The sequence below is a fragment of the Micrasema longulum genome, unplaced genomic scaffold (assembly GCF_059751315.1).
Source record: "Micrasema longulum isolate JH-2025_06_02 unplaced genomic scaffold, ASM5975131v1 h1tg001067l, whole genome shotgun sequence".
Classification (NCBI taxonomy): Eukaryota; Metazoa; Arthropoda; class Insecta; order Trichoptera; family Brachycentridae; genus Micrasema; species Micrasema longulum.
The window spans coordinates 35,732-60,075 of NW_028278255.1; the positions used below are offsets into that span (position 1 = coordinate 35,732).

At 33.0% G+C, this 24,344-nt stretch overlaps 1 protein-coding gene across 4 annotated transcripts in view; it reads right to left on the reverse strand.

The window, feature by feature from the left end:
• The window catches only part of LOC148277223 (monocarboxylate transporter 12-like), a 130,475-nt gene that overhangs the window by 14,422 nt on the left and 91,709 nt on the right, over positions 1-24,344 (reverse strand). The window contains exon 1 of one of the 4 annotated variants that reach the window (XM_088233181.1): positions 6,604-6,707. The exons of the other annotated variants lie outside the window; for them this stretch is intronic. The gene's annotated coding sequence lies outside the window, so the exon portion shown is untranslated. Of the gene's footprint in view, positions 1-6,603; positions 6,708-24,344 lie in introns of those variants that run through there. 4 annotated transcript variants of the gene reach the window in all.

Genomic DNA, 24,344 nt, shown 5'->3' on the forward strand with positions numbered 1-24,344 from the left:
TTCTTGGCTCACTGCTGGCGCTAGGCGCATTTTAAAATAGTTTTATTTATATTTGGAGAAAAACACAAACGGAGGCAATGGTTTATAAGAAATAATAATTATTTGTTCGTTTTTTTATTGAGTAAGTTACTGTAAAAAAACATTCGTGTAACAGATAATCGAAGTGCGCTGCATTTGGTGTTCAAATATATTGGCCTGTGCACGACCGGGTGTGGATTGGAGTATTATAATTAACTAGAAATAAATAATAATTAAGGTTCATGCTTTAGCAGTTACGACCAAAAAATATTGATCTGGCTCATGCTACTCGGGTAAAGCGGCCCGTCTGGGTCGCAACTAGCTCTTCCAAAATAATATATGTATTAGTAGAGGGTCAATAACGTCATTTGGAGTCTAAAAGCCCAATTAATGATCAATGTGGTATTTCACCTCAATTGTTAAAATTCGATTTCGTTAATTAAATTCTCTCAAAGTGAGAATTTCTAATGTGGTCCGTATTTTCACGCAAAGCTTACAAGAATGAATCTAAAATCAGTAATGCTTTATTAGATTAGTTTAATTTTAACTTACTTAAGTAGGCGATTTTGCAAATCAAAAGCAATCTAGAACTCTAGATTTAAGGGGTTGGAATTTATATGCCATCGCACTATTTCAGTTTATATCTTTGGGGCTATAAAGTATTTATTTAAATGTAAAACAAGATGACATACTTTTTTCCGATTTGTGTGAAATGCACGACGAAATAATGATTCTCAAAGGAAACTCATTACATTTGAACTAAGGGAGTTCTTTAATATTTTTTCAGTTTCTCGGTAGACCAGTAAGAAATTTTGAGTTCCGTAAATAATGACATAAAGTACTTTTTATAACTGTGCACCTACGTTATATTTATTTAGGTGACAACCTTTTGAATTGGTATTTTGAATTGTCTCAGGAGATACAGCCAATATCGTAGTCACTCTCAGTGGGGTGGATTTTTGCCTGACGCCTAAGGTTTCGGAAATTCTAATGTTTTCAACGTACTGTAGTTTAATTTATTTCACACGACGAGATATAATTATATTATAGTTTATCGTCCGCGGTTTTATTGATTGATTTCACTTTGAATAACGTCTAATAACGACGGATTTGTAAACAGATTTTTTTTCATTGAAGGCGCCAAATATTGAAAAATAGGTGTACTTACAAATTAAATTAAGCAAGCATGATAAAATCTTTCAATATTATCGGGTTCGTATAGAAACGATATTACTGTATGACTGTCGCATAAAAAAAGCATTAAAATATTGATTTGCGAAATGTACGTCGTTAGATAAAATAACGTTTTTTTTAATTAGGTACATTTAATTTTGTACATCAGGTAAGTACTTGGCTACTAATATACGATTTTCTTAATTTTTCAAAGATGCAATACACAAATTTTAAGAGACGAAATTCACTCAGTGTGATAATTTATTTTTTATGTATTTTATATATATATTTAACGCCTTCAGCGGGCTTTAATTTTTCTTTTAAATTAGTAAATTAGCAAATTTATATATTTGTTAAAAAAAGACAAATACAAATGAAAAAATATATAAATAAAACCAAAAAACAATCATGGGAATCAAAATGAATCAGGTTGTGGTCCCGCGGCTAGTGTTGCGGACTCACGGATCAGAGGTCCGAGGTTCGAATACCCTAACTTGATTTCCATTTTCTAATAGTGAGTTATTTGCAACTCGTTGAAAATGGCTATCAAATTTGAAATATTTGGGTAAATTATAAGAACGCTTATATTTCTTTATAAAAAGTTAATCCAAAACGGCTGAATTACCGTTACTAAAATCTTCTTCTACTTCTTTAAATTATGATATTGAACAGCAAAAGATATCATTCATTGCAAATATAGTCTGTAAAGAGGCAAGTACTAGATTTGTTAATATTAAATTTAGCTTAAATGAAATTACGCTAGTGATTTCGCCATATATATTTTGACTACTTAATAACATTTATCCACTTTAGCGGAACTGCTCTAGAGTGACCGCTTGCAGGACATTGAATCCGAAGAGATAAAAGGCTATTTTTACTGAATCGTCTGATTCCGTGAACAACGAATGGTCGTTTGGGTCAAGTTCTTCTTATTACCGCAATGAATTGATAATATCGTGATTAAGAAACAGAGAAGAGAATGGCAATTGACAGATTCCTGGCTGGTAATGCGATCGGCGACCGCAGGGTTAAAGAACTGATTAATGACGTGTGGAAATCAATCACCGCTCCATCCTCGACGCAGACGATCCACCAATTTACCACCTGATTGGATCACAAAGCCCGAGGATACTGCTGGAAGTAGCTTTGTCTGACGGTGCCGGTGTGTGGTGGTCAGTGGATAGTAGCTTAGTAGGGTTCACACGAGAACAGGATAATATTGTCTTGTCCCAGAATCGGACCTATTGTCCTTGTATAAACATAAATTCAAAGGACAATTGTCCGAGACGTTGCCTTAGAGATAGACGTGCAGGCTATCTCAGAAGGACAATGGATTACCTCTACCGCGCGGGACCGCATTGTCCTCGTGTGAACGCGTACGGACAGAACGGTAGGACCGTAGCCATTTTCTTAGCGCGTGCGCCGTGCGTGTCACTCCCGCGCATTTTTTCTGCCAAAAACGTCCGCATAAAAAACGCCTTTTTATTATTTAGTTCGCCCTGCAATAATTCCAATACATATTGGTATAAAAGAAATCATATTTTACGCGAACTCGCTCGTAACGCGTGTCTTTGCGTATTGCATGTAAACAACGATCGAATCGTCGCATTGTCCCGCCCTTTTGCGGTACAGACTATATACGAAACTGAGACAGGACAATATGCTCCTGTCTATAGTATTGTCCTCGTGTAAACCCAGCGTTAGTTATCAGTAACCAGACAGATATCACTTGGGGCTTAACACAGAAAAGATAAATAAGCCGAACACCTATGTACATATTTATTACATATTATTATGTACGTAACACTGTCTTTTTTTCGGGGGATTTAAAAAAAGGCCCTGATTTTCTGAATCCGTGCAAGGAGTCAAAATACGAAACGCTGCCTAAAAAAAAAACAAGAAGTTACCCATTTGTAAAGACCACCTTTTTTGTCAACTTTCAATTGATTCATATAAAAAATGTAAAAAGAAACTGGTACAAAAAAACTAACCTGAAGAACCATTTTTACACATCATCATTCATTGTGAATTGCAACATCAAATGAAACGCGCCGCGATCATCTGTTACATGAAGGTAGGGTGAGCAGTCTTAAGCTTTAGGTGACAGTCCGAGGAACAATGAAATACTGAAATGTAGAACCACCTTTAAAACTAATATTTCATGTCCCCCCTGTCAGGAATCGAATCCAGGACCTCATCTCAAGCATGGTAGAAATTTAGAATGTTCTATGTGATATTGCTCTGATATTTTTGTGTTGTTCCGCGTTTACCACAATTTTTTTAAAGTTTTAGTTCGTTATCTACGATTACACGAGTGGTTAATTTATTAATCAATTTTAAGGATTCTAGTTTCAAAAAGTTCAGTTAGTTTGTTTAAAGAGTTCTTTAGTTTCTGTTGAATAAGGGGAGGTCATATACTAACTTTGGTATTTAACTTTGCTGTCTCTGTGGTATATTTATGTCATTTTGGTTTCCTGTTCCCCTTAGTCGTTGCATCTAAAATATTTAAGATTTTAAATAGGCTTCATACTTTTTACCAAGTTTTTGGTGAAAAAAAAAACTCGATAATGTTGCGATTTTGCAAATTAAATTATTGATATGTAATGTCTATGTCTATTGTTAGTCCTAAGTATTAAGCATGTTCAATTTCAATTGAATGTAATTATGTAGAAAGCAGCCAGTCCACAATTTTGAAAAAATGATAAATTGCTGTTTTCGGGTGCAGTAAAGTCATTTCTATTTTCTGCTAAAAGCAGCTAGACCGCTTTCATACAAAAAAACTGTATTAATCACCATCTGAAAATGGTATTGATTACAAAAATGGCATTTCTCAATTTGCAGAAAACACCCACAGCACTAGAAAAATCTTACGGTACTTTGAAAATCATTAAAACTGGTCAATTACATAGTATGATTGTTTTTAGAAAATATAAAAAAATACTAATGTATTCATTGTTTATCATTTGTTAAAGTCAAAAATATTCCAATTTGATTATTCAGTCTTTTCACAAAAGTGCTATTATCTCAGTTTCACTTTTTTATGGCTGGCTGCTTTCTGCATAACTACATTCAATTAGTCGTTCATCGTTTATCTAAGCATATATTTTATGACATTTTTTACTAGATTTTTTAAAAATTTTATTTATTTTATTATTATTATTTTTTTTTTAATAAAAAAGAAATATTTGCGTTCTTATGATTTACCCAAATATTTAATTTTGAGGGCCATTTTTAACGAGTTGTAAATAACTCACTATTAGAAAATGAGTTGGGGTAGAGTGGGATTCGAACCACGGACCTTTGGTCCGTAAGTCCGAGACACTAGCCACGGGACCACAACCCGATGACATACATATCGTCACCCTTACTTGTAAAACTCATAAGCCCACGAATGGTAAAAAATATGTGTTTTTGCGTTTTCTGTTAGGACTTAATATATTTTGTCTATGTAAGTTCAGTACCGTGCATGAGCCAAAAAAATCAAAATAGGTTTTTTTGGCGTTTTCAATTGAATAGGACAAACCGCATTGATTGGTATATTTAAGTTCCGAAATTGACCAATAGAATGCTTGCATTCGATTGAATTTAGTACCGCGAATGAATCCTCTAATAAAGAAGCAAAGATGAGACGTACTCGATTTGCGTAAAGGCAATACAGCGATGCCGCCATACGTAACTGCCACAATGAGGAAGTTCAGTGGTTTTTAAAAAAATATATATTTCTTAATAGACTATTAAACTAAGTCAAAATTATTTTTTCAATTTTTAAATATCGTATTATCAGCGCTACGATTTTTTAAAGTTTTGTATTTCTAAAATAACTCCGCGTGTAACGTCAGAGGTTCATTTCCGCTTATTCTCATTCAGTTCTTCCCATTGGTCCAGAAGCGAAAAGCAGACCGGAAATCTTCCATAGCTCTCAATCATAGGTTGATTCACATGAACCAGTGACGTCATTCAAAGTAGTGCGTGCATTATTTTTTTCGTACATTTTAAAGAAGTTTGGCCGTAAAATTTAATGCTCTAATTTTAACCCAGCGCAAGAAAAGATTTTTCGTATCCAATTTCCCGTAGGGCTGAAGTTTAGAACAAGGTTCGCGCGGTCAGTAAAGCAAATGTAAATGTATTTTATTTTATCTGTCATAAAAACTAAACACTATTCTGTTCATTTCATTGGACGAGTATTGTATATTTTAAGTGGTTTATTTTATAGAGTTGGGATGGTGACTTGGTTGGCTCGAACAATAATGCTTTATATCGGAAAATGGGTCACTGTACCTCGGACTCCCGGCTACCGGCGAGAGTTTCTGTATCTGCTTATCTCCTTATTACGCAAAATAAAGACACAGATGCGCCTGACGTGCCCCCGTGGCCCCGTGCCCGTCAGACTACCCGCCGTTCAGGTGATTACGTATACCTGCCCAGTGGATTACATTAATTATTATTGTACAATGCGGAATTTAATGCATTAAGCAAATGTACAGTGACAGTTTTGAAACGATTTGTCATATAAGTATCTCAAGGAAATATAATATGATTAAATGCCTTTCAATATAGATACATAATCCATGATTAACTTTTTTCTTTGCAGAACGCAAATATATTTTTTTACACATTTGATGGTTGTAAAGGTTTAAGAATAAAAATCTTTTTTTTGTTTTAGTCAGAATTGTGATGAATGACGAATCAGCTTAAATTAAATGCCGAATTACTCGTGCTTTAGTTCATGAGATAAAAATCAATCACATCCTATAGAATACATTGCCAAGTAAAGGGTTGAAAACCGTCGTGTCTTGATGAGTTTCATTAAAGTTATTATTTTGAAAGATGTTTGTTTGCATGAAATGCAGTATCTATCTATTTTATATTTTTTCTTACCATTGTAAGCCCTGCCCACATTTCGCGAATGGTAAAACGTACAATATTCAAAAGGTTAATCTTTTGTACGATTTCTTCCAATATAACCTTTCATTTGCTGAAACCGGGCTTATTACTTCCTCCGGAATTTGACATGTGTAAGATCAGGGAACATCACTCGTTGTTCCTTTTTCCACACCTAGTGGTGTATAGGGCACTGCATTGGTAAATCAAATGCAGCGTATTTTGATCATGTGAAGGTAAAGTGATCAGTCTTATGCTTCAGTTCCCAGACCAGGAACAATGAAGTATTTCAGTTCAACAAACCTTTCAAATCAACATTTCACGTCCAATCTGGCAGGAATCGAACCTAGGCGAACTTATCTCTGCTAAATTTCCGTATTCAGGATTTTTATCTGAGAGCAGCCATTGATTCGAAAACACTCGTTAAGGGTTCTGGTTCTATTTCACACACAGAACTGTATTCTTCATCTCCCGGGACAGAGAGATCTATATTTTTTTTAATAAAGAAATATTTGCGTTCTTATGACTTACCCAAATATTTCAATTTCGGGGCCATTTTCTTCAAGTCGTAAATAACCATGCTAGAAAATGAGAAACAAGGTTAAGTAAAATAGGGTTTGCACCTTGGACCTCCTGATCCGGAATCAATGACACTACCAACGGGACCACAACAGTACTTTATATGTTTTGTTACTCATATAATATGTTATTAAGATACAATAATGTATTAATAATAATTTCTTTTTATTATTATTCTAAAAATGATTGATTGTGTCTGTCATGCCGCGCCCGTTACACACGTATCGCGCCAATATTTCCTTGATGACACAAAATAACTATTCTGACGTTGCTGATATATTTAACATAAAGTATAGTTTATATAAATCAACTTTTTTTCATTATTTTAAAGATGGTGAACTGTAACTTACATTTGTCAAGCTATAGTTATGTACCTATACTATATTTTTAAAATTTTAATTGCTTTCTCTTTACTTTTTTTCTAGTTTTTGTATATTTTAGTGTACACATATTATATGTTTATTGAATTCTTATTTTTAATAAAAAAAAACATTTTTTCTTCGTAACTTAGATTTTGTAACTTTGTACATTTTTGTTCAATGTAATTATGGTTAAAGATATACCTACCTGTCCTTTTTTTAAATAACTTTTTTTTTTAAATCTAAAACATTTTTTGTACTTTTTAATTTTTATATTCCTTTTAATGTTTTTTTGTATTTTTTTTTATTCCTTATTATAATTTTCTATTTTTTTACACAATATGTTAGCGTGTTCATTAAATGAAACCATTGTGATATAATATGTACATATAAAATTTTAATGCTTTTTTTTTTCCTCTTTTATCTACTGTATTGAAGTGTTTATTTCTACACAATATATATTTTTTGTAAAGTAAAAGGCACTGCGAGCCGTGTATATAATAAATAAATAAATAAAATGTGACGTGGATAGTTCCAGAATGATAAAAATTTCAAAAGCTAAACAAATACCGTACAAAAAAATTAAATAAAAGCTTATCATATCAAAATTTAAAAAAATAGTAATAGTTTAAAGTACCAAGTGTTGTGTAAGGGAAATATTATTTTTTTCGGATATTTCGATTTTTTCAGCAGGTATCTGAAGCAATAAATTTTACGCTAGCAAGGTGGAACCTAAAACAAAAGTTGTTTATCAGAGCAGAACTGGGAGAGTTTTCTTACTACAGCCTTCCTCCGCGGATAGGGTGGGGCGAGGGTGGGGCGAGGGTGGTGTGTGAGTAAAGTAAATGAGGAGAAAAATGTCGATATTATGTGCTAACCCTTTACGTCCCACGCCAAAGATATCAATCATTTGGTAAAGACCTCCATAGCTCTTCACTGTCAGATTATCCGCAATTTACCTCGCACGTGACTACTACTTCAGCAAACGACGAAGTATCCTTCAAGTCAGCAGCACTGTACCGTTGCGACCGACACTGGTATTCTGCATTCAAGTGTACATCTGTCTCCATATTTATAATAATTTGTGTATCATTATCATATCTTGGGTGTGCGGCGGTTTGGCTTTGTGAAGAACGAGGTAATAAGAGAACGGACGCAGGAAACTCCGGTGACAACTGTCGTCAAGCGGAGGCGATACGGTTGGCTAGGTCATATACTGCGGATGCCTCCTGAGAGCCTTAACCACGCTAGCCTACTTTCGGTTCTCGACGTCCTGGACGTCCACTGCTGACAGTTCGCCGGCAGTTTATGTCAGAGCATCGGGACGAGAACCTGACTTGGATGGACGCAAATGATTTGGCGGCCGACAGATATGCATGGAGGCTCTTTGTGGATACCATATGTCCAGGAACGGACATGGAATGATGATGATGATGATGTGTATTATTACTTATTTTACATTACATTATTCTCTATCTTCCATAACTACTACTACTACTACTACTACTACTACTACTACTACCATCACGCCATTTCCCCGTAGGGGTAGGCAGAGAGAATGGACCGCCACACACGTCTATCCTGGCATACACTCCTAGCCTCTTCCACATTCATACATCTTGTCATACATGCCCTTCGGTTCTGTCTGCTTTTGACATGACCAGACTTAAGATTTTGCTTCCATAACTTCTTTCACAAATACAAGAATTACTAGATACTCTGATACCCTGATGATGCAAAAACAATTAACATTTAAAACAACCTTCGGTCAGAGAGGTTGGCCTACTACTCGGTTAAAGTGTACAATCTACTTCCATTATCCATAAGGACAATTAGTAAATACTCACGATATAAAAGTGCTATTAAGAAATGGATAGTGGAGGTGGGTTGCGCACGGATCGATGAGTGGATCAAGCCAAATAGGTCAAATTAGTGTAATGAATATGTAATTTGGTCTACAGGTCTATATAAATTGGTTATGTTTTTTTATGATTATTTTACTTTATATTGCTCATTATGTTAATGATAATTAGGTTTAATAGATTAATTACTTTTTTTTATTTTTTTATTATTATGTTGACTTTGTTAAATAACTCATTTAAGGCATGTTTAACTTTTTGTAAAATGTTTCCCTCGGCACGGAACACCCAGTGAGGGAACATTATTTTGTATAAAAAAAAAGAATAAATAAATTACATTATATTAATGTAACCAATTAGGAGAAACGTCTAATTGGACGTTGAGAAATTTATATATAATTCGTATCTAAATTTATTAATTGTGCGTTGCCTGTATAACTAAATAAAATAGAAGAAAGTCGCTAATAATTCAAATAAAATTTTGCCAAATTTCAACTTGGTACCTCTACAATCGGTCGGTTATGTGTGTGAATCGAACCAGAATCCTGAACGAGTGTTTTCGACTCGACTACTACTCTAATGGAAAAATTCTGAAAAGTTCCCCTCATAATGTAGTGGTTTAAGTGTTCGCCTACCATGCTTGAGGTCCTAGGTTTGACATAAAATATTTGTTTATAAGTTGGTTCTACACTACAATATTTTACCGTCCCTGGATTGGCACCTGACGCGTAAAACCTGACTGACTGATCTCCTTATCTTCCCGTAACACATGATCGAAATACACCGCATGTACTTTTCCAATGCTGTCCCTAGAGACCATTAGGTGCGGATTAGAATTTGATTTCAATAATAAAGGTTTCAACCCTTTAACTTCACAAAAATCAACAGACGAAAGAATAAAAAATATGAATGTGGCAGAATAGTGAATATTATTAATACAGTGTATAAAGTGGCCACGTAAACCAGCCAATGACAGGTCGTAAGTCTTAAAATGCCTAGACTGTCATACTATTTTATTTTTTTAATGATTTGCATCCCTGTTGTAATGTGTTAATCAAAATTTATTGATAATATTATTCTATATTATAAACGTTGTACCATTTTTTGTCAATTTAAATTTAGGCCTAGAGTATTTCATTTTATTATTAAACAAGGTGGCGTAAAAGACATTAGCCTATCGGAAGATGCCATAATTTTTGCAAATGGCGGCAAATGTCAGTTCTGCTTTGGAGTAAACAGATACAAAATACACCGCAACAAGACATAAAGTGCCATATTCCTCAAGAACGCGGAAAAATTGACAATTTTTTGCGGATATTTCGTCAGTGGTGTTGGCGCAGCGAGAATTTAGGCGAAGATTTCCCGGTCGTCCGACGCCAACGGGGCAAACACTACGACATTTAGCCGCTCGCCTAGAAGAGTATGTGACAACGCAAGGTGTTGGCAGGTCTGGCCGGCCCCGGAGCAGCTATTCTGCTGAGAATATCGCGGCTGTGGCTGAAGATGTCGAAGAGGGCCCCGGAGTATTAACCAGACGACGTGCCATGCAATTGGGCATCAATCCACGGCCTTTCGAAGAAGATAATTTCGGTAAACGACTTGAAGATGTTCCCTTACAAAGTGCATCAGCTGTTAGTCATTGACCGCCAAGCGCGTTTAACCTACGCTCAAGCCATCCTAAATCTCGACCGCGAAGAAGGCAACTTTTTATCGAAAATCGTCATAAGCGACGAGGCTCATTTCCATCTCTATGGATATGTGAATAATCAGAAGTATCGCTTCTGGGGCACTTAAAACCCGCGAATAACCCACGAAGAGCCATTACACTCCCTCAAAGTAACTGCATAATGTGGTGTTTACGCTGGGGGCGCCATCTGGTATAATTTTTTCGAACACGCCACGGGCAAAACGACTACTGTGGATGGCGAGCGCTTCGGAGCCATGCTCAACGACTTTCTTCTTCCTCAATTGGATGAATTGGAATGGGAGAACAAGTGGTTCCAACAGGATGGAGCAATGGCGCATACTACACGAACCACAACCAATATTCTGAGGGCTACATTTCCAAGTAGCCTAATCTCTTGCTTTGGTGATTTTCACTGGCCAGCAAGATCACCCGATTTAACCGTTTCCGTCTTCTTTTTGTAAAATTTCTTGAAGTCACGAGTCTAAGTCAACAAGTTTCAGACTTTTGAAGCTTTCGAAGAGAACGTCTGTGAAGAATGCGAGGACCCACGGCCAGAAGTTCTGGAAAGAGTGATGGAAAATGCCATAAATCGGGCCCGCATGGTCATCAATTCTGACGGTGGCCACTTGGCCGATATCATTTTCTCGACTTAACGAAAAAAAAAATTGAGAAATAAACACAATTTAAAATCAGAACTAATTTTTTTCATTATTAAAAAAAAATACAGTCAAAGAACATCGGGTGACAACTTTTGCGCCACTTGTATTATAGCTCTTGATATAAAAGATTCTAGAATCAATTAGGTAAAGATCATTTAGGAGATGTCAACAAAATTGTATTACGTAATTAAATTCGATTTCTGTAAACAAAATGTTTAATTTCAATCGCTTCGGTCTAGAACCGACATAACGCCCCGTCATGTCTCTGCTACTGTGTCTGGTTGGTGTAAGTGTAAATGGTCGTGCGCGTGCAAAAGATCGGAGGTTCGTTGAGCAAATTATTAGAATATTTAAAATTATTTTGTTGCGTTGCTTAAACACACATTGTAGTATTATATTGATATTAATAATTAATACATAGTTTACTGATTATAGGGAAATATAACATACCGATAAAAACGTGTAAAATGGATTTAGAAAAAATAGTTGAATTTTCTAAATCAATATGGATATTGTGGAGAAATGTTCGCATACTTAATTTTCAAATAAAATTGTTAACAAAATATGTCTTTACGAAAACGCGACAAGTTTGGTCTTTTCAATTGTGACGTCAAGATTCGTGACGATGTTCTCTTTAAATTTAAACGGTCCCAAAGTTTAAAATTTAACCGACTCGTACCTCGGTATGGCCAATGCAATAAACCGTTTTCACGGGTTAAAATTATAAATTTTAAAATACCTTTTAAGCACTAAGAACAATTTTCTTTTTCACTCGGCAGTATTTTAAAATTACAAAAAAATATACATGATATTTCCCTATTAAATTAAAGTTAATATTAAAAAATTCATAAATTATTTTTGAGACTAAGAAATTAACAATCGAAAGGGTCAACAGAAACATTCAATATACCACCTGCGTTACTGCTAGAAGCCAGTCGATAATGTACCTACAACTATTATTATTTATCGGTCAATTTCGTATGTAGGTTGGCGCTGGTCTTAAGACTTTAGGAGATTGGAAAAGGGAAAATAGTGAACCCGGATACGGCAGGTAGGTACAGGTAGACTAATTAGATTTTCGGGGAATCGGCGAACCGAACGTGTAAACATTATGCTGTATTATTTCTCAGTACAGCGCTTCAAGAAAAATATCTATTGTAAAACGGGACGCTGAAAACCGGAACAAAGATTTATAGGAATCGTATTCATCCCATATTAACGTACACACTACAGAGTACAGTTTCCGGCATTATATATCGTTCAGAAAGAGTCTGCCGGCCTTGTCATCAGACTTGACATTGTATAGCGTCGTCTCTTTTGCTCGATTCAAATTGGAATCAGAGCAGGGTTGTTAAAGTTATCACACTTATAATTGTAAGCATTATAAATAATAAATAACTGTAAGCATTTTTATAACTAATGACTTATGAGATTTCAAGCGTTAGAGAAGAAGGGATCGTTTGTTTTTGTTCGGTTTACAAATTAATGCGGTATTTTTAGATTTACAACTTGTTAGGAACAAAAAAAATCTTATTGGAGGGTAATAATGGGGAGTTACGGAAAACACCTCACAATTAAAAGAGGTGGGTACATTAATATTCAATCAATTTTGGAAATCCTAAATAAGCAATTATGTTTTTGAAAATCCCCGTTAAAGCAATTGAAATAAATTCAATTTAGAAATTATTAGATTAGGTAAAATATTTCATGTGTAAATATGACGAACTGTCTAGGTCTTAGTAATGACTAATGACTCATGAGTATATAATGTACCCACCTCTTTTAATTGTGAAGTGTTTTCCGTAACTCTCCATTACTACCCTCTAATTAAATTTGTAAATCTAAAAATGCCATATTAATTTGAAAATCAAACAAAAATAATCACTTCTTCTCTAACGGTTGACATCTTATAAGTCACCTTCTCTTAAACATTCTTCACCTCTGTTGTAATATGTTAATGTTAACAGCTTCCCAGGGAGTTGAATCCAGTCCTTGTCTACAAAAATTTGGACAAACTCAAAATATTGTTCATATATTTGATGTAATTTAGGATGTTTTTCGACAGCGTTCTTCTGAAAACGGGAAATAAACGTGCAACTTATAAAATGTACGTAGGCACATCTTATAAATGTGTATGTAAACTTTGATTACAAACTGTAATTGCAATGCACAATAAAATAAAAAATATTAAATTGTCAAATAACGTTTCGGCACACAACCCCAATGCTTGTATTAAATAAGGTTAAGAATATAAAATCTTATAAAATAATATCCGGGGAACCCTTAGCCGTAGTATATTGTATACATATTGTCGCCTTAATTTGAATTCAGCGTATGTAATTTTTTTATGTAGTCGAGATTATAATTGAATATTTATTACCGTACATAATAGCATCTACTGGATAACAGCAAATGGTCGAGAGAAAACAGATTTTTTTTTTTGAATAACGCGTATCTCAAAGAATACATCAAGGAATACAGCGCAAGTCAGTAGGTGGTCAGTAGTATAGTAAAAAAACACTTAAGTTTCGTACGAAAATACTAATTTATAAAGTTTTTTTTGTCGACTGAAAAAGTTATCATTTAGTGACTTACGTTGTATTTAAATTAAGGCGACGACAAATTACATATTAATAAATGCCAAAGTAAAACAAATTGCTTATTAAACAGTTAAAGTTACTTTGAATATAAATTTTGGTATGGAAAAACTTTATATATGAGTATTTTAGCGAGAATCTTCGTGTTGCGGTGTTGATTCTACAATAAACTTTATGTATCGAATTTTATAGACTGATTTCCAATTTCCTCAACAGAAAATACTTTTGGGTGAATGATTAAATAATGCGAATGTAATAATAAATGTGAAAATTTTTAAAATAGACTAAATTTGTGAAAAACAAAAAAAAAATTATGATTATCAATATTTAAAACATTAACTTTGTGGTCAAACATTTTACTCAATGTTATTAAATATTTGTATAAAACCACTCGCCGTCTCGTCTCGCCTCGGGTACGTCTCGAAACCGGTAGACATAGAAAAGTCGGTATGAGGTTATATACAAATGTTTAATGACATTTATTAAAATTGATTCCTTATTGCGATGTTTTTTTATTTGTTTAATTATTTGTTTATTTATTATATAATAACTAGCAAGTATATTATATTTCAATACAAGTTATAAATTGAAAATACTTGGTACACTCTCACTTATTTATTTGAGCAATTAGCGCTTTCACCTTCTAATGGGCATCTTCAGACTGGTGCGCATTAGAGGGTTAAAGCGCTAATTGGTCAAATAATTGAGTGGAAGAGTAAAAAAATAATTAATTTATAACTAGTAATTAAATATAAGTTATTGTATAATTACAATGGGATCCCATCAAGAATTGTCAACAAATTACTTAAATAAAATCATTATTTATTCGTTTGGCATTGAAATTAAATTCGTACTTAAAAGCTACTCATAATTAAAAATTTCGTTGTTTACGAACAAATTACTAAGTAATATTTAACTAAGTATAAGTAATTATATATTTTGAGAAGAATAAAGAATACAATCATTTCCTGGGAGTATTTTGTTAAAAATAAACAACACTCAAAAGAAAGGAAATTATAAAAAAATATTGGAATTAACTGGACATTGAAGGAAAAACGGGAAATGTTTAAGAAGCGCTCATAGAGATAATGAAACCATAAAAAGAAAAGCTTTTGATTTTCTTAGAAAAACTTAAATACTTTTTTGAAATTAATTGTGAATTAACTTTTTGTAAATTTAGCCGTAAATGTAAGATAAATAAATGTAAATGCGAGTATTTGGTGTTTTATTTTTTCTAAACGAAAACTGCGAAAAATATCTGAACATGATCAATTGAATTTTTGTTGATTAAAATATTTTTTCTTATACATATATATACATAGATTGATAAAAACGACAGTATAAAATGAGCGGAAAAATAATCCCACATAGGCATGGCCTGTTCGTGGGTGTACTGATTTTATAAGTCATTTAAATAAGTTGCGGGATAATCGCACTTAAAGCATTTTTATTCTTTCAACGCAATATTTCTCCCACAATTTTATTTTATTTTAAAGCTTTAAAAGAGTAACCTTTATTCTAGGCATATCATACAATTTGAAATCAACATCTTGCATTTATATATTTTTTTAAAATTAAATATATCGAGGCTATACTGACAGAATGCATTAAGTCAACGGTCTTAATATATTTAAAATATTTTTATATGTATAGGTGCAAGATGCTGATTTCAAATTTTATGCTATGCCTAGAATAAAGATTACTCTTTTAAAGCTTTAAAATAAAGAAAGATTGTGGGAGAAATAATAAATAATGCGTTGAAAGAATAAAAAAGCTTTAAGTGCGATTATCCCGCAACTTGTTTTAATGACTGCATTATGTCAGTAAAGCCTCGATATACATGCATATATACATACACATACAAATATATATACACATATATACACACATATATGCACACATATGTGCACACAATCTAAATTAATGTTCAACAATCAACATATATTATTGTTGAAAAGAGTTACGTTATATTCAAAGCAAGCATATATAGACAATCGAAAAATGGCATACGAGAATATGATAGTCAACTCATTGGCAGAGTGATAAATTCTACACAGCGTGATCTACGCAGATCATAATCTCTGCAAGTGCCCAGACTTCAATATTTCTCAACAGATCTGTTGAAGTTGAAAATATATCTAATATACATATTAAATTTAATGACTTTGTGAAGCGAAAAAATCGGGACCAATAGTATTATTCGTTACTACGCTAGTAGTTTATATTCGTTACTACGCCTTATTTGAAACGATACTTAAAATAAAATCCACAGTAGATTATTGCAAAATAATATAACAATATACTCTAATCAAAAAGAGTAGAGCTTAGTGGGTCATTAAGTCGATTAACTAAAGGGAATTATTCGCTTTGTTTGATTCCACTCAATTGTGTTTAGTGTTAACTTGGAAAATATATATTAAAGTGCTGATATAGAGTGCTGAATAGAGACTCAACCAATCGATACCAAACTGACAAACACATGTTATAAAAATACTCCTTAATATTATGTGTATTGACCTGATTGCAATTATTGATAAGGCTGAATCAAAACCAAAATAATAATCATATTAAATTAAAGGTTACTGAGCAAGCAACAACCATAACGAATACAGTACTCCCTCTATAACCGGGCACATCAATTTTCCGGCCCTGCCAGTAATCCGGCGTGTTTATACAGGCCTTCCACTTCGATGGAATAATAAAGAGTATTTATAAAAAAACTACAATAGTACTGTTTTGTCAGTTGTTTTTTGTTGGTGTAGTTTTAGTTTATGTATACACTTCATAGGAATAAGGAGTATCAAACAAAGAAAAAAATAATAAAAAAAAAAATTATGAATCGTATTATCAGCGCTATATTTTTTTTTTAGTATTGCGATTTTGAAATTACTCCGCTTGTGACGTCGCAAGTTTTCTACGGTGCGGTAAGTTGTTTCGATTGGTGGGTTGGCTTCCCAGTAACCAAAATGTATCAACACTCTGTCATTGGTTGATTTCGGAGAACTAGTAACGTCGTACAAGGTCCTTCATTTTTATAAAAAATCATTCTTATTATTTTTTTCATACATTTTAGAGAAACTTCGCCATACAATTTAATGATCTAATTTTTACCGCGCGTAAGAAAACATTTTTTATATCCATTTTTCCGTTGCACTGAATTTCCTCATTGTGTTTATGTACTAATTTAGTGTATCATACAGTATTACATACATATATGTATACAATAAAACAGAGTCTCTGCCGTTTAAATGCGTCATTATAAGTTCCAGAAATCCGGCGTTTTCAGTAATCAGACAGCGTTCTGGTCCGGATTATCGAGAGACCACTGTGATGCCAAACACTAACATGAACATTTTTTGTAAATCAGTTCTGTGTGTGAAATAGAGTCAAAACACATGACGACTGTTTTAGACTCAATGGCTGCCCTCGGTTAAAAATAACAAATAAGAAAATCGAGTGGAGGTGAGTCCACCTCGTTATGCAGTGGTTGGCGCGTTCGCCTACAATTCTTGAGGTCCTGGGTTCAATTCCTGGCAAGGCGAATGTGAAATATTTATTTTGAGGCCAGTTTAAACTGTAATATTTCAACAATGTTTGAGTATGTCCAAATGCTTGCTGACCGGCTGGATTTTCTCCCTAGGGAAATATTCATATTTCAATTTATTTCAACAGAGAGAGAAAACATTGTCACTTCTCAACAATGTTTTTGAACATTGTTGAATTAACTACCTGGTAAAAGAAGAAGTATAAATATTGGAAAATTGTTTTCAGGCGTTGCCTAGTAGATGATTTGGTTCAGCCGGATGAATCTCACCCACACAAGGTTTCAGCTCCTTTACTTCACATAAGTCAACAGATGGAAGAGTTGAGGAAATGTGGATGTTTAAACATGGGCAGAATGGTGAATGTTACACAGTGTGTAAAGTGGCCACTTAAATCAGCCAATGACAGGTCATAAGCCCTGTAAATGCCTAGACTTCAATATTCCCTTCTCAACAATGTTTTCCCTCTGTGTTGAAATAAATTTAAATATGTAATATTTCATTTCAGTGCACTAGTACCTAAAGCGTAAGATTGATCAACTTACCTTTGTCACAGATTTTTGAAATAAATGCATTTGGTTGAGCCGAAATGGGAATGATTATGATTTTTGTGAATCTGATATTAAAGAATTTTTGAAAATAATGAAAATAATGAAAACATTAAATATGAAATAATTAAAGATATACTATTTTTTTGCATGAAAACATAAATTTGAAGCAGAAATATACTGGAATTTACAATTAGGTAATTTATATTTTCATTCGTTATAAATTAAATAACTTGGTAAACTTCCACTAATTTCACCGACCAATTATTATTAGTTATTATGATTCGGGGCAGTTGCATGTCAATTCGTTAACATGACGTTTGTTAATTTTTTTGATCTGATCTCCACTATTTATTAATGTTTGGCACTAATAAATTTCATTGTACTACGAAATCAAATAGTGAATTTTATGTAAAATTTATTTTTTTTGTTACTAGAATTTCCAATGTCGTTTGATTTAACTCAGTTTATGTTATCATTATTATCGATACGTGAAAGACCTATACATGATGGATATTATATTTTTGTTTTGTTTTTACGAATGATTATTTTTTAGTTGCAGTAGGTGTACCGATAAATAAACAGCGTACAAATGCTGTAGTGGACAAAAATTACCAGTCTATACATATAAAAAAAACAACTTAAAATAATGGTTTTAACTGGGTGTAATAAAACTATCGACGGTGGAGAGGAACAAGTTTCTAACAGCTTTACAGAAGAACCAAATTAATATTTTATTTTAATCAATAAAATATCTCAAATATGAATAAAGATTATTTTAGCGAGATTCCTACATAATTTATTTATTAGAAAATTCGTTTTTTTTTGTTAAGTTGGCCACTTGTCGTTTAGGAATTTTTTTTACCCCTTGATATATTTGATTCAAAACTTTCTCATTTTTTATTTTATTAGAACTACTTTAATCAAATATGTATCACTATCGCGATATTCTCCTGTCTCTATTCTTTATAGGCATTTTAAGGGTAATCTCCTCAACAGAATCCCTCATATTTCCTATTTTATCCTAATCTTTTATTATCCTTTTCATCCCTCCTAACGCTTTGGGAAAGAAATAATTATTACTATTTCATTTAGCTCTCTCGTATATTTTTAAAATAATTTTATACACTCCTACATATGTTTTATTTACATATCAAAAAGTATTATATAGTTGTGAAAAACTTTAATTGGACTCATACATTATATGTATTATAATATGAACTGTATATAAATTTTCTGTTGCTTTTCCAAATAAATAAATAAAAACAATAAAAAAATAATAATATTCAAATGTAGCATTTTTGTACAAAAAAATTATAAAGTTGGAGACGTTTAGATGCAGATGTCTGATAGAATGCATGTAATTTGTATAAACGTACAAACGAAATGAAAAAACTTTTCATTTTGTTTAAAATATCGAGAAATTGTATAAATATTTAAAAATGCAATATTTTACGTCCCGCCATGTATGTCAACGTAAACCATCACATTTTATGTTTTTCTAAATAGTATTACGCATTGTTTCCATTTTGTTACTAAACATGCGAGGCGGTTATGATATAAACAAACACAGCAAGCTACAAGGAGGTAGCTATTTTAGAACCGATACATCATTATTTAGCAGTATGCCTTTTAGAGGATACACGGTCTGACTTTTCTTCGTACAATCTTATTCCTGTATTTTCTTCCTGGATTATAGTACTTAAGCAATGATTTTTTTACACAGTATAGATATCTACCATTGGCGTCTCCCTATTTTTTTATTTACATTTTTTTTGTGTTCGTTTTGGTATTTTTTTAAACATTTATTACATTAATCAAAACAGAACTATCCTACATAGGCATATATGCATGGCCTGTGCGTGGGTATACTAAATATAGAATACATTATGAACACTATGGTGTTAGTTCCAAAATTAGTTTTACGTAATACGAATAGAGTAGGGTAGATTTTATTAAGAAACCTAAATTCATTTAACATATTGTAGTAGGTTACATTGTTTCGCTAACAAATGTTTTTTATGCAGTTATATTATGGACCAAGGGAGTCTCATAAATTTTATGAAATCTGACCGGGATCCGGAACACGTGTTCTTGGCGACAAGGTCGGAGCTGAAATGAACTAGAGGCGGGATGCAACCGGAGATATAGTCGGCTCTTTTTGGCACATGCAATTTACGTAAACAATCGATACCGTGGACAAAGGCGACGCTAGTTTTTACTATTTACGTTAACATAAGACGACTTCTCATTGGCTAAGAATGCACCAATTACAGACAGCGCTTTACAAAAGGATGCAATCGTTGCGTTGGATCTAGGTATTTGTGTGTTCTTACAGTTAGTAAATTTGAAATAATTGCGTAAATAATACGGAAATACTTTGGCCCGGTAAATGATAAGATGACATTGTCTTTCCTGAATAGGAATAATGTATTGTAATTTTATTTTAATGTAACATTCATATGTTTTAGCTAGATAAACTAGAGTAGTAGCATTGACTTGTAGGATTTATTTGAACTTTTTATTATATAAATCATTATACAAAATTGTAGGATATATAAGTCTATGATAATATAAGCAATAATTAGCCTAGGTGTTGTGTAATTATATCTTAAATTAAGAATATGTGTATGGAATAAAAATAAACCATAAAAAAGGGAGTGTCCTAGAAAATAGGCGCACCCAGATGTAGTAAAAAAGGTAATGGCTCCAGGGATCGAGGGTAATTATTTAAGATAAGATTTCTGAGAGAGACAGGCAGTTCCGAACAAGAAGCCGCAAGAAAGAGACGAGTGGAGATCGCCCAAAGAAGAAATTCGAGACACCATCTGGAGATTCAACAGTGATTCACCGCTTTATTTTTAACAACCTGTTCTTTGTTATAATAAAGTGCTTGAGTTAAAAAAGTTCACCAGTTGTTTGACTTGAGAAGGAAAGGCGACCCCCTCACCTGAAAGTTCTGTCTGTGCTGGTTTTCACGTACCACTGTTGGTTTGAGAACAAATAATGGTGTAGATCAGGCCTGGCAACCCAAATTGCACCCCGGGCCGTATCGACGACCTAAAATTTTCCTGAGGGCCGCACATACAGACATAATAAAAAAAATATTACAACGAATTTCATACTTATGGATTTTTTTGTAAGTATTAAAAAAAACACACATTGAACCAACAGAAAAATGTATTTGTATAGAAAAAAACATTTTAAACAATTTTAACAATCAAAATTATTAATTAAGGCCAACATAGGCAGAATGGTGAATGTTACAAAGTGCGTGAAGTGGCCACTTAAACCAGCCAATGACAGGTCATAAGCCCTGTAAATGCCCAGACTTCTTGTAAATCTTGTAAGTCGGTAGTGTTTTTTTAATTTAATTTTATTTATTAAGGAAAAACCACAGTTGTTATATAAGAATACAAAATATAAAAAATAGTACATACATCCAGTTAAAGTTTTTCACAAATATAATGAGAGAACATGTTACACAGTAAAGAGAAAAATAATATTTTATATAAGACATGAGAAAAAAAGAGCTTGTAAGAAGGTTAAGGGATGAGGAAATAAAGTGGAGGAGTGGAGGAGAGGGATTTTCATAATATAGTTGACCAATTCAAAATTTTGATATTATAATAAAATAAACATAATTAAAGGAACATAAACTTATTACACACTGACAAATGTTTCATTTTACAGTGTTTCAAAAAGTTTTTCTTTGAAGTCACAAAATGTTGTATTAAAAATGTCTAAATGGGGACAAAGTAAATTAAATTTGGAGCAGCTACGATAAATAAACGAGTTTTGAACATATTTTTTTGTTGGCAATGAATTACAAAAAAAAATAACTTGTCGTGTAGACTTTACGGGCCAATTGATTGAAATACGCTCCAAGAGATATGAACTATCGATAAAATTGTTTAAAATTTTGAAGAGGAAAGACAGATCAGAAATGCTTTTACGTTTAGTAAGGGAAGTTAAACTATGAAAGGAAGAAGAGTCTTTATACGAGTCAAAATATGTAAGAGATTTACGATCCGGAAGTTTAAGGAATCTATTCTGTATTTTATCTAGTTATGATATATAAATTGTATCTCGAGGATTCCAAACAACAGATGCAAACTCAAGATGGCTGCGAACGTATGCATTAAATAAGATTTTGAGGGATGCGGTTGTTTTAAATGGTTGGTATAGTGGTAGAGTGGTGCGTATAAAAAAGCCCAGATTTCTGTAAGCCTTATCTATAGACGCCTGAATATAGGAATCAAATAATAGTTTTTCATCCATAATCGCACCTAAATCTCTCAGCTCGTTTTAAGTCCATTGTGTAGTATTTTTGACAGCCCCGAATTTACCCTTACTTTTTTATGTTGTTAAGTTGTTGTCAGGTATTATATTTGTGTATGTTCGCATTTTCGGCAACTGTTATGTCTTGTATGTTTCGCAACACAATTTTGTTTACAATTTTAATTGTAATTACAATATATTGTAACTGTATGTTCCTAAATGAATCCGAATTATGAATAAAATTTCTGAGGTTAAAAAAAGCAGAAATGTGTGAAGGCATTGTACAGTGATGGGGAAAAAATTCTGAGGCTAATGATCAGGCTATATTACTACAGGCCTGAATTCTCCAGAAATTATACGACTTTTCAGTGCTACTAATTTATGTATCTCTCACAGCCCACGTTGAGTGTTCAATTGAGGCGTTCATGTTTTATCTTATCTTTTCAAGTGCATTTGACATAGTTTAAACAGTAAAATATTACACATAAGCTAAGCTTTGAAACTTAACTGGCTTAGTGCGATAAAAAATTGCCACTTTTCGCGATTTCAATTTATTGATTTAGTAAATCGATAAACGAGGAAAACACAAGATAATTAAACACCATTTTATTATATTAAAATAATATTTTTGTCACAGTAATCATTAAATTAAGGAATTCCCTATTCAGTTACCGTTTCGTACATGGCGGCTTCCGTGGTGTAGTGGTCAAGACGCTTGACTCACGCACGGAAGGTTACGGGTTCGATTCCCGGTGAGAACACAAAAAAAAAAAAGTGATTTTTCTCAAGCCTGGGTGCTCTGTGATGTAATTCACCACTGTAATTAGGCCTCCTGGCCTGTTGTGGTGCAAAAAAAAAAGTTTATGTAAAAATGCCTTGAATTAAAAATCATTATCATTCTCCTTTCGCACTTAATAATGCATAGGGCACTGCATTAGTACATCAATCGCAGCGTATCTTGATCATTTCTGTTAAATAAGGGTAAGATGATTAGTTACGGTTCAGGTACCAGTCCAGGGACTGCGAAATATTCAAGTGTAAAAACATCCTTTTAAATAAATATTTCATATCAACCATGTCGGGAATCAAACCCGAGACCTCTTGCATGGTCGGCAAACGCGCTCACCATCACACCACGAGGCCGACTGAATTACAAATGCTTTGTACTTAATCTAGTAATCGATTTTGAAAAAAATACTCTATAATTACTATTTAAATACTAACATAAAACATAATATTTTTGGTATGTCTAAATGTTTATAGATAAGGTTTGGATTTTATCCTATTTAAAAATACGTTTATAAGTTTTAAGGCATTGAAACTGGGGGAAATAATTTGGATTAATCTAACATGGGCAGAATGGGGTTACACACTACGAAAAGTAATAACTTGAACCAGCCAATGACAGGTCATAAAGCTCTGTAAATATTTTATTGTAAATAGGGTATTTTCACTCAAAAGGATTATAGGATTTAACACATAAAAAAATTCAAAAACTCTTTTGGTGTTTATAATATCGCTTATAAAGAATACTGTCATTCAGAAATTGCATTTGCAAAATTCACTATCTTAAAAAGGCAGTTTCGTAAGTTGGCAATACATTTAGTCACGTAAGTCCAGGGGTGATACATTTATTTTATTGTTGACAATGCCATAGAAAAAAATAAAAATATGCGTCTACGATATAATATTGTTGTCTATATTCTTACCACCCCCACACTTTACCTTCCGCATTCCAGACATTGACAAATGATAATAAAAACAGATAAAGTTTCAAGGTTTTTTTTATTATTTTCAGTATTTTTGAACATCTTCTAAATTTATTTCGATTTATCATGACGGACTAACAGCAGAAAGCATTGTATTTAGTTGAATATATATTTAATATTTTTAATCGTACGACACCCCGTTCTCGTAACAACAATTGATAAGTCTCAGGACATGAACTCCGTAAACTCCGACAAACGACCCATAGAAATAGGTAGCTTTAGCACTAACCACAAAGATTTTGGGAAAAACAATCGATGACGTCACGAATTGTTCGTTTTTCGCATTGTTGAAATGACTAGAACGCAATGCTTTAATTATTTATTCACTGGCTTATGCCTTTAACGAAGTATAAAAAACAATTATAATTAAACAAAACACAAAACACCTGTAC